Genomic DNA, 11255 nt, shown 5'->3' on the forward strand with positions numbered 1-11255 from the left:
CCATGGGATAAGCATATGAAACATATATAACTTCAGATTTATGATATTCAACTCATTCAACAATTTACTCATAGGATATAAGTGAAGCACACAAGTAAATGAAAAACTACTCTAAAAAGATATAAGTGAAGATCAACGAGTAGTCAAATAATTATTTAGCTATGTGAGGACTCTCTCTCATTTAAGTATTTCAGATCTTAAGTACTTTATTCAAACATCAAGCAAAATAAAATAAAATGGCATTGCAAGGATAGCACATATCATGTGAAGAAGCAAAAACTTAGGCTCAACCGAAACTGACCGATAGTTGTTGAAGAAGAAAGGTGGGATGCCAACCGGGGCATCCCCAAGCTTAGATGTTTGAGACTTCTTAAAATATTAACTAGGGATGCCTTGGGCATCCCCGAGCTTGAGCTTTTGTGTCCCCTTAATTCCTTTCATATTGCGGTTTCCCTAAATCTCCAAAACTTCATCCACACAAAACTCAACAAGAACTCGTGAGATAAGTTAGTATAAACCAATGCAAAAACCTTATCATTTTCTACTGTAACAAATCACTAAAATTATTATTCAACATTGCATACTAAATGCCTCTGCATATTTAATACTCCTATCCTCAAATAGAATCATTAAACAAGCAAACATATGCAAACAATGCAAACATAACAGCAATCTATAAAACAGTACAGTCTGTAAAGAATGCAAGATTCATCATACTTACCTAACTCCAAAAATCATGAAAATTTACCACACTTGTAGAAAATTTATCAGAGCTCAATATGAAAAAAGTTTGAATATTTTATCATATTCTGACTTTTCTAGGGAATTTTTGCAACAGCGGTAAACTTTCTGTTTTGAAACAGCAACATGTATACTTGCAAAATAAGCATGGTAAAAGCTATCTTTGACATTTTTATTGAAAATAGAGATGCAAAACTTTATTATAAATAACAACAAGCAAATACTAACAAAATAAAATGACGCTCCAAGCAAAACACATATCATGTGGTGAATAAAAATATAGCTCCAAGTAAAGTTACCGATGAACGAAGACGAAAGAGGGGATGCCATCCGGGGCATCCCCAGGCTTAGGCTCTTGGTTGTCCTTGAATATTACCTTGGGGTGCCTTGGTCATCCCCAAGCTTAGGCTCTTGCCACTCCTTATTCCATAGTCCACCGAATCTTTACCCAAAACTTGAAAACTTCACAACACAAAACTCAACAGAAAACTTGTAAGCTCCGTTAGTATAAGAAATTAAATCACCACTTAGGTACTGTTGTGAACTCATTACAAATTCACATCGGTGTAATATATACTGTATTCCAACTTTTATATGGTTCATACCCTCCGATACTACTCATAGATTCATCAAAATAAGCAAACAACACATAGAAAACAGAATCTGTCAAAAACAGAACAGTCTGTAGTAATCTGTATCATTCGAATACTTATGTAACTCCAAAAATTCTGAAATAAATTTTGGGCCTGATGAATTTGTCTATTAATCATCTTCAAAAATAATCAACCTAAAAGCACTCTCCAGTAAAAAATGGCAGCTAATCTCGTGAGCGCAAAAGTTTCTGTTTTTTACAGCAAGATCGCAAAGACTTCACCCAAGTCTTCCCAAAGGTTCTACTTGGCACAAACACTAATTAAAACATAAAACCACATATAAAAAGAGGCTAGATGAATTATTTATTACTAAACAGGAGCAAAAGGCAAAGAATAAAAATAAAATTGGGTTGCCTCCCAACAAGCGCTAACGTTTAACGTCCCTAGCTAGGCATGATGATTTCAATGATGCTCACATAAAAGATAAGACTTGAAACATAAAACGAGCATCATGAAGAATATGACTAGCACATTTAAGTCTAACCCACTTCCTATGCATAGGGATTTTGTGAGCAAACAACTTATGGGAACAATAATCAACTAGCATAGGAAGGCAAAACAAGCATAACTTCAAAATTTTCAACACATAGAGAGGAAACTTGATATTATTGCAATATGTAGAAGCATGTGATCCTCTCTCATAATAATTTTCAGTAGCATCATGAATGAATTCAACCATCTAACCAGCACATAAAGCATTCTTTTCATGATCTACTTGCATAGAAATTTTACTACTCTCCACATAAGCAAATTTATTCTCATCAATAGTAGTGGGAGCAAACTCAACAAAATAACTATCATGTGAAGCATAATCCAATTGAAAATTAAAATCATGATGACAAGTTTCATGGTTATATTTATTCTTCATAGCATACGTGTCATCACAATAATCATCATAAATAGGAGGCATGCTTTCATCATAATAAATTTGCTCATCAAAACTTGGGGGACTAAACATATCATCTTCATCAAACATAGCATCCCCAAGCTTGTGGCTTTGCATATCATTAGAATCATGTGTATTCAAAGAATTCATACTAACAACATTGCAATCATGCTCATCATTCACATATTTTATGCCAAGCATTCTATGTAATTCTTCTTCTAGCACTTGAGCACAATTTTCCTTCCCATCATTTTCACGAAAGACATTAAAAAGATGAAGCATATGAGGCACCCTTAATTCCATTTTTTGTAGTTTTCTTTTATAGACTAAACTAGTGATAAAACAAAAACTAAAAGATTCGATTGCAAGATCTAAAGATATACCTTCAAGCACTAACCTCCCCGGCAACGGCGCCAGAAAAGAGCTTGATGTCTACTACACAACCTTCTTCTTGTAGACGTTGTTGGGCCTCCAAGTGCAGAGGTTTGTAGGACAGTAGCAAATTTCCCTCAAGTGGATGACCTAAGGTTTATCAATCCATGGGAGGCGTAGGATGAAGATGGTCTCTCTCAAGCAACCCTGCAACCAAATAACAAAGAGTCTCTTGTGTCCCCAACACACCCAATACAATGGTAAATTGTATAGGTGCACTAGTTCGGCGAAGAGATGGTAATACAAGTGTAATATGGATGGTAGATATAGGTTTTTGTAATCTGAAAATATAAAAACAGCAAGGTAACAAGCAATATAAGTGAGCGTAAACGGCATTTTAATGCGTTGAAACAAGGCCTAGGGTTCATACTTTCACTAGTGCAAGTTCTCTCAACAATAATAACATAATTGGATCATATAACTATCCCTCAACATGGAACAAAGAGTCACTCCAAAGTCACTAATAGCGGAGAACAAACGAAGAGATTATCGTACGGTACGAAACCACCTCAAAGTTATTCTTTCTGATCGATCTATTCAAGAGTCCGTAGTAAAATAACACGAAGCTATTCTTTCCGTTCGATCTATCATAGAGTTCGTACTAGAATAACACCTTAAGACACAAATCAACCAAAACCCTAATGTCACCTAGATACTTCAATGTCACCACAAGTATCCGTGGGTATTATTATATGATATGCATCACACAATCTCAGATTCATCTATTCAACCAACACAAAGTACTTCAAAGAGTACCCCAAAGTTTCTACCGGAGAGTCAAGACGAAAACGTGTGCCAACCCTGTAGGAGATATGCCCTAGAGGCAGTAATAATAGTTATTTTGTATCTCAAAAGTTTGTAATGAATGTTTAGCTTCCATGCTATAACTGCAATGATTCCCGAGTCTGCAATATCCACGAGGCTCGGAGGGAAACTCATGTGCACGTGTGGTATACTAAACGGTAAAATGTATTCCTAGTCTTGCCTCTAAGACTGGCTCATGTATTGCATGATGATCCTGTTTTCCTGATCATGGGCATGTCTATGCTGGCAATTCTGAGGGCGCGATGTTGGTAGAACACTTGTGTTGAATCGACCCAAATTGATGTTATGCTATGAGATTCTTTTCGTCACAAGTTTATGGTTAATAACACAGAGATAGTTAATGTTTGCATAATTCCTTAGACCATGAGAGTATCGAGTTCCTTCGTACTTGCTTTGTGAACTTTGGGGTTTGTTAAATGTCATCCGTAACTGGGTGGCTATTACGGCGGCTTACGGGTTCACGGAAAAGTATGGCAAGTAACGAGATAGCTCAAGATTGGGATTTGCTCCTCCGACGATGGAGAGATATTCTCGGGCCCTCTCGCTGTTACGGTATCCATAATCGTCTGGCCAGACACCTTGTGATTTGATCACTGGGATGCCGGAACACGGAAACGAGAAAAGAGAACAGAACCGGTAACGAGGTAACTTGCATGGTGGACAAATTGTTCGTCCACGGGGATGCAATAAATCTCACCTCAGGTGTTTGTGACATATCGTGAAGCAATAGGAATAGCTCACTACAACTGGAGGTTCACTCGAATATTCATTCGTGTGGGTATAGGGGTCAATATGGGTGTCCACGGCTCCGATGTTGATCATTGATCGGAAGGGGTTCCGGGTCATGTCTATACTTCACCGAACCTATAGGGTCACACGCTTAAGGGTCATCTATCTGCTGAATACTAGACAGGGAGTATGAGAGAAAATCACCGAAAAAGTTTCGGACACCGGAAAGGTTTCGGACAGCGGAATCATACCGCAGAGAGAGGTCATCGGATAAGTTTCGATGGTACCGAAAAGTTGTTTCGGGATATAACATTAAGTCAGATTGGTTTCGGCAAATGCCTAATAATTCTTGGAGGGTGCCAGAATCATTCTAGAAGCTTTTTGGAATTTTCTGAGATAAAAACCGGAAATGTTCCGGAGCTGCCGGAGCCACTTCAGATGCGTTTCGCAGATGAAAATCACTAAAACCGGAATTGTTTCGGAACGCGTTGAAAATTATTATGGTGGGTACTGGAAATGTTCTAAGCCCACATAAATATTTTTAGTTCGAACGGACGCTGAAAAATGTCGTCGTGAATAGTGAAAGTGCTTTTTGGGATATTTTATGGTGAGTCACCTTTTGGGATATTTCCAAAAGGCTTCTAGAAGGGCTTGGGGGCCAAGCATGCTCCTCATGGGGCCCCCCAAGGGGGTTGGCCGGCCGCATGTGTGGGGCTCCATGGAGCTCCACTTCCTCCCCATTATGCCCTTCATGTGTGACATTTGCATGGGCATTTTGGGTTTTTGTGAGCCATCCCTACCCCTTGGCTTTCCTATAAATAGAGGAGGAGTGGGCAGCCCAAAGCTCTTCCCTTGCTCTCATACACATGCCATGCATTATCTGGCTTCTTCTCTCCCTCCCACGAAAAGAGTTTCGTAGAGCCGTAAGGCTGTCTGGGTTCCGGCAGGAACTAGTTCTGGACGGCGAAGCCCTGCCGGATAGCTGACACCGTATGTGTGCAACCCCGTAGAGAGATTGTAGTTTCGATCTTTTGCCCGAGGGGCTGTTCGAGTGTCCTCCCGAAGGGCTGTCCGAGTCAACGTCCCCCGGAATCGGACAGTCCCCCGGACAATGAGTTTGGCCAATATCTGAGTGATCGTGGAATCGTTTCACAGCTTACGCCTCCTGGAACTCCACAGAGAAATGGAGTATCGGAACGACGTAACCGAACCATGTTGGACATGGTAAGGTCAATGATGTCTCTTACAAATCTTCCGATATCTTTTTGGGGTCACGCACCGGAAACTGCTGCTCACACACTTAACAGAGCACCGTCTAAATCAGTTGAGACGACACCATACGAGTTATGGAACTGGAAGAAACCCGGTTTGTCGCATCTCAGGATTTGGGGTTGTGAGGTATACGTAAAACGTTTACAACCTACCAAACTAGAGCCCAGATCAGACAAATGTTACTTTGTAGGTTATCCCAAGGAAACAATTGGGTATTCCTTCTACCACCCGTCCGATAACAAAGTGTTTGTTGCTAGAAATGGACAATTTCTTGAGAAAGAGTTTCTCGCCAAAGAATTAAGTGGGAGGACAGTACAACTTGATGAGATTAGTGAATCTTCGGCAACAGTTGATATGGCTAAGGAACCGGAAGAAATTCCGCTAATTATCCCTGCAACTGAGCCTGAAGTTGTCGCATATGATGCGGAGACTTCAGACAATGTTGTAACTGAACCGCGCGGATCAGGTAGGGTTATCCAGCCACCTGAGTGGTTTCATAATGAAATCTTCATTCTTGAAGACGATGAACCTGCGCACTACAAGGAAGCGATGGCGGGGCCCAGCTCAAAGGAATGGCACAAGGCCATGAAATCCGAAATGGAATCCATGTACGAAAACCAAGTTTGGAACTTGGAAGAACTTCCTGAAGGCGTAAAGCCGATTGGTTGTAAATGGATTTTCAAAAGGAAGACATATGCGGATGGTAACATTACTATCCACAAAGCTAGACTTGTCGTGAAAGGGTTCACACAAGTTCCAGGAGTGGACTACGACGAGACTTTCTCGCCGGTAGCTATGCTTAGGTCTGTTCGGATATTACTAGCAATTGCTGCTTATTTCGATATGAAATATGGCAGATGGATGTCAAAATGGCTTTCCTAAATGGAAACCTCAAAGAGGATGTATACATGATACAGCCAGAAGGTTTTGTCGTTCATAAGGATGCTGGAAAGGTATGCAAACTTCAGAAAGCCATTTATGGTCTGAAGCAAGCGTCAAGGAGCTGGAACATTCGTTTTGATGAAGTGGTCAAAGAATTTGGCTTCATCAGGAATGATGAAGAATCTTGTGTTTACAAGAAGTTTAGTGGGAGCGCAAAAGCATTTCTAATCTTGTATGTGGATGACATATTATTGATTGGAAATGATGTGAATTTTCTTAGCGAAATAAAAGACTCATTGAAGAAAAGTTTTTCAATGAAAGACTTAGGCGAAGTGGCATATGTATTGGGCATCAGAATCTATAGAGATAGATCAAAACGCCTGATAGCGCTTAGCCAAAGCACGTACATTGACAAGGTGTTGAAAAGGTTCAACATGGAGAACTCCAAGAAAGGCCTACTCCCCATGTCACCTGGCACAGTGCTTTGCAAAAATCAGAGTCCTCGGACTCTGGATGAGCGAGTACAAATGAATGATGTTCCATATGCCTCGGCAGTTGGTTCTATTATGTATGCCATGCTATGTACAAGACCAGATGTTTCCTATGCGCTAAGTGTTAGCAGCCGGTACCAAAGTGATCCAGGGTTGGAACACTGGGCCGCAGTCAAGGGTATTCTTAAGTACCTCAGAAGGACCAAGGATTTACTCCTTGTGTACGGAGGTGATGAAGAGCTCATTGTAAGTGGTTACACTGATGCAGGCTTCATGACTGACCCAGATGACTTCAAATCTCAATCAGGCTATGTTTTCATATTGAACGACGGCGCAGTTGATTGGAAAAGTTCCAAACAAAAGACTGTGGCGGATTCTACGACGGAGGCGGAGTATGTTGCTGCTTCAGAAGCCTCCAAGGAGGCGGTATGGATCAAGCAATTTCTTGAAGACCTTGGTGTGGTTCCAAGTGCTCTGGACCCGGTGGAAATCTATTGTGATAATAGTGGCGCCGTGGCTCAGGCAAGGGAGCCAAGTTCGCACCATAAGACAAGACATATTCAACGCAATATAAACTCATTCGACATCATGTCGAAGAGGGTTTAGTGAAAGTACGCAAAGTTCACACGGATCTGAACGTGTCAGACCCGACGACAAAGCCTCTACCCCGAGCAAAGCATGAGCAGCACCGAATAGCCATTGGTGTTAGGGAAGCCATGTAACTGGATTATGACTCTAGTGCAAGTGGGAGTCTGTAGGAGATATGCCCTAGAGGCAGTAATAACAGTTATTTTGTATCTCAAAAGTTTGTAATGAATGTTTAGCTTCCATGCTATAACTGCAATGATTCCCGAGTCTGCAATATCCACGAGGCTCGGAGGGAAACTCATGTGCACGTGTGGTATAATAAACGGTAAAATGTATTCCTAGTCTTGCCTCTAAGACTGGCTCATGTATTGCATGATGATCCTGTTTTCCTGATCATGGGCATGTCTATGCTGGCAATTCTGAGGGCGCGATGTTGGTAGAACACTTGTGTTGAATCGCCCCAAATTGATGTTATGCTATGAGATTCTTTTCGCCACAAGTTTATGGTTAATAACACAGAGATAGTTAATGTTTGCATAATTCCTTAGACCATGAGAGTATCGAGTTCCTTCGTACTTGCTTTGTGAACTTTGGGGTTTGTTAAACGTCATCCGTAACTGGGTGGCTATTACGGCGGCTTACGGGTTCACGGAAAAGTATGGCAAGTAACGAGATAGCTCAAGATTGGGATTTGCTCCTCCGACGATGGAGAGATATTCTCGGGCCCTCTCGCTGTTACAGTATCCATAATCGTCTGGCCAGACACCTTGTGATTTGATCACTGGGATGCCGGAACACGGAAACGAGAAAAGAGAACAGAACCGGTAACAAGGTAACTTGCATGGTGGACAAATTGTTCGTCCACGGGGATGCAATAAATCTCACCTCGGTGCTTGTGACATATCGTGAAGCAATAGGAATAGCTCACTACAACTGGAGGTTCACTCGAATATTCATTCGTGTGGGTATAGGGGTCAATATGGGTGTCCACGGCTCCGATGTTGATCATTGATCGGAAGGGGTTTCGGGTCATGTCTATACTTCACCGAACCTATAGGGTCACACGCTTAAGGGTCATCTATCTGCTGAATACTAGACAGGGAGTATGAGAGAAAATCACCGAAAAAGTTTCGGACACCGGAAAGGTTTCGGACAGCGGAATCATACCGCAGAGAGAGGTCATCGGATAAGTTTCGATGGTACCGAAAAGTTGTTTCGGGATATAACATTAAGTCAGATTGGTTTCAGCAAATGCCTAATAATTCTTGGAGGGTGCCAGAATCATTCTGGAAGCTTTTTGGAATTTTCTGAGATAAAACCAGAAATGTTCCGGAGCTGCCGGAGCCACTTCAGATGTGTTTCGTAGATGAAAATCACTAAAACCAGAATTGTTTCGGAACGCGTTGAAAATTATTATGGTGGGTACTGGAAATGTTCTAAGCCCACATAAATATTTTCAGTTCGAACGGACACTGAAAAATGTCGTCGTGAATAGTGAAAGTGCTTTTTGGGATATTTTATGGTGAGTCACCTTTTGGGATATTTCCAAAAGGCTTCTAGAAGGGCTTGGGGGCCAAGCATGCTCCTCATGGGGGGCCCCCAAGGGGGTTGGCGGGCCACATGTGTGGGGCTCCATGGAGCTCCACTTCCTCCCCATTATGCCCTTCATGTGTGACATTTGCATGGGCATTTTGGGTTTTTGTGAGCCATCCCTACCCCTTGGCTTTCCTATAAATAGAGGAGGAGTGGGCAGCCCAAAGCTCATCCCTTGCTCTCATACACATGCCATGCATTATCTGGCTTCTTCTCTCCCTCCCACGAAAAGAGTTTCGTAGAGCCGTAAGGCTGTCTGGGTTCCGGCAGGAACTAGTTCTGGACGGCGAAGCCCTGCCGGATAGCTGACACCGTATGTGTGCAACCCCGTAGAGAGATTGTAGTTTCGATCTTTTGCCCGAGGGGCTGTTCGAGTGTCCTCCCGAAGGGCTGTCCGAGTCTCCGTCCGAGTATCGAGGGTCCTCCCGAAGGGCTGTCCGCGACATTGTCCGGGGGACGGTCCGACCGCCTCCCGAAGGGCTGTCCGGAGAGGGAGTACATCCTCGCGGTTGGGAGGTTGTAAATCCTAGCTGCGGGGATCTGCACCAACGATCTACATCGACTCTTCTTCCGCTGCGCTTCGAGTCGGTACGGATCAGATCAAACCTTGTATGCAGTCTCCATAGTGGTCCTGGGCGTGCTCGCTATACCGAAAATTTTCGTTTTCTGTCACATTCCCCTACAAACCCCTATGCATAAATTCCCAAGGTCACTGAACCCGCAAGTTGATCACCAAAACATACATCAAGTAGATCATGTGAATATCCCATTGTCACCACACATAAGCACATGCAAGACATACATCAAGTGTTCTCAAATCCTTAAAGACTCAATCCGATAAGATAACTTCGAAGGGAAAACTCAATCCATTACAAGAGAGTAGAGGGGGAGAAACATCATAAGATCCACCTATAATAGCAAAGCTGGGGATACATCAAGATCGTACCACCTCAAGAACACGAGAGAGAGAGAGATCAAACACATAGCTACTGGTACATACCCTCAGCCCCGAGGGTGAACTACTCCCTCCTCGTCATGGAGAGCGCCGGGATGATGAAGATGGCCACCGGTGAGGGATCCCCCCTCCGGCAGGGTGCCGGAACAGGGTCCCGATTGGTTTTTGGTGGCTACAAAGGCTTGCGGCGGCGGAACTCCCGATCTAGGTTATTTTTTGGAGGTTTCTGTATTTATAGGAATTTTTGGCGTAGGTCTCACGTCAGGGGGGTCTCCGAGTCGTCCACGAGATAGGGGCCCACGCCCAGGGGGTGGGCGCGCTCCCCATCCTCATGGACAGCCCGGGACTCTTCTGGCCCAACTCTTTCACTCCAGGGGCTTCTTTTGGTCCATAAAAAATCATCAAAAATTGGCACGCCAATTCGAATCCGTTTAGTATTCCTTTTTTGTAAAACTCAAAAACAAGGAAAAAACAGAAACTGGCACTAGGCTCTAGGTTAATAGGTTAGTCCCAAAAATCATATAAAATAGCATATAAATGCATATAAAACATCCTAGATGGATAATATAATAGCATAAATACTTCATAAATTATAGATACGATGGAGACGTATCAGAGTTCCGTCAGCATGACGGAGTGGCGACAGTGATGATGAAGTTACCGGCGCAGGTCTTCGCCTAAGCACTACGACGATATGATCGAGGTGTCTAACTGTGGAGGGGGGCACCGCACACGGTTAAGAGAAACTTGTGTGTCCTAGGGTGCCCCCTGCCCCCGTATATAAAGGAGGGGAGGGGAGGCCGGCCGGCCCTCCTAGGGCGCGCCAGGAGAGGGGAATCCTACTTTGACTCCAAGTCCTAGTAGGTTTCCACCTAAGGAAAAGGGGGAAGGAGGAAGGAAGAGGGGGAAGGGAAGGAAAGGGAGGCACCGCCCCCTTCCCCTAGTCCAATTCGGACCCAGGGGGCACACGGCCAGCCCCTCTTGGCCCTTCCTCTCTTCCCACTAAGGCCCATTGAGGCCCATTAGTTCCCCCGGGGGGTTCCGATAACCCTCCGGCACTCCGATAATTATCTAGTACCTCTCGGAACTCATCCGTTGTCCGAATAACATCGTCCAATATATCAATATTTATGTCTCGGCCATTTTGAGACTCCCCGTCATGTCCGTGATCTCATCCGGTACTCCGAACAATCTTCGGTCATCAAATC

This window comes from Triticum aestivum, chromosome 5D (genome assembly GCF_018294505.1).
Source record: "Triticum aestivum cultivar Chinese Spring chromosome 5D, IWGSC CS RefSeq v2.1, whole genome shotgun sequence".
Taxonomy (NCBI): Eukaryota; Viridiplantae; Streptophyta; class Magnoliopsida; order Poales; family Poaceae; genus Triticum; species Triticum aestivum.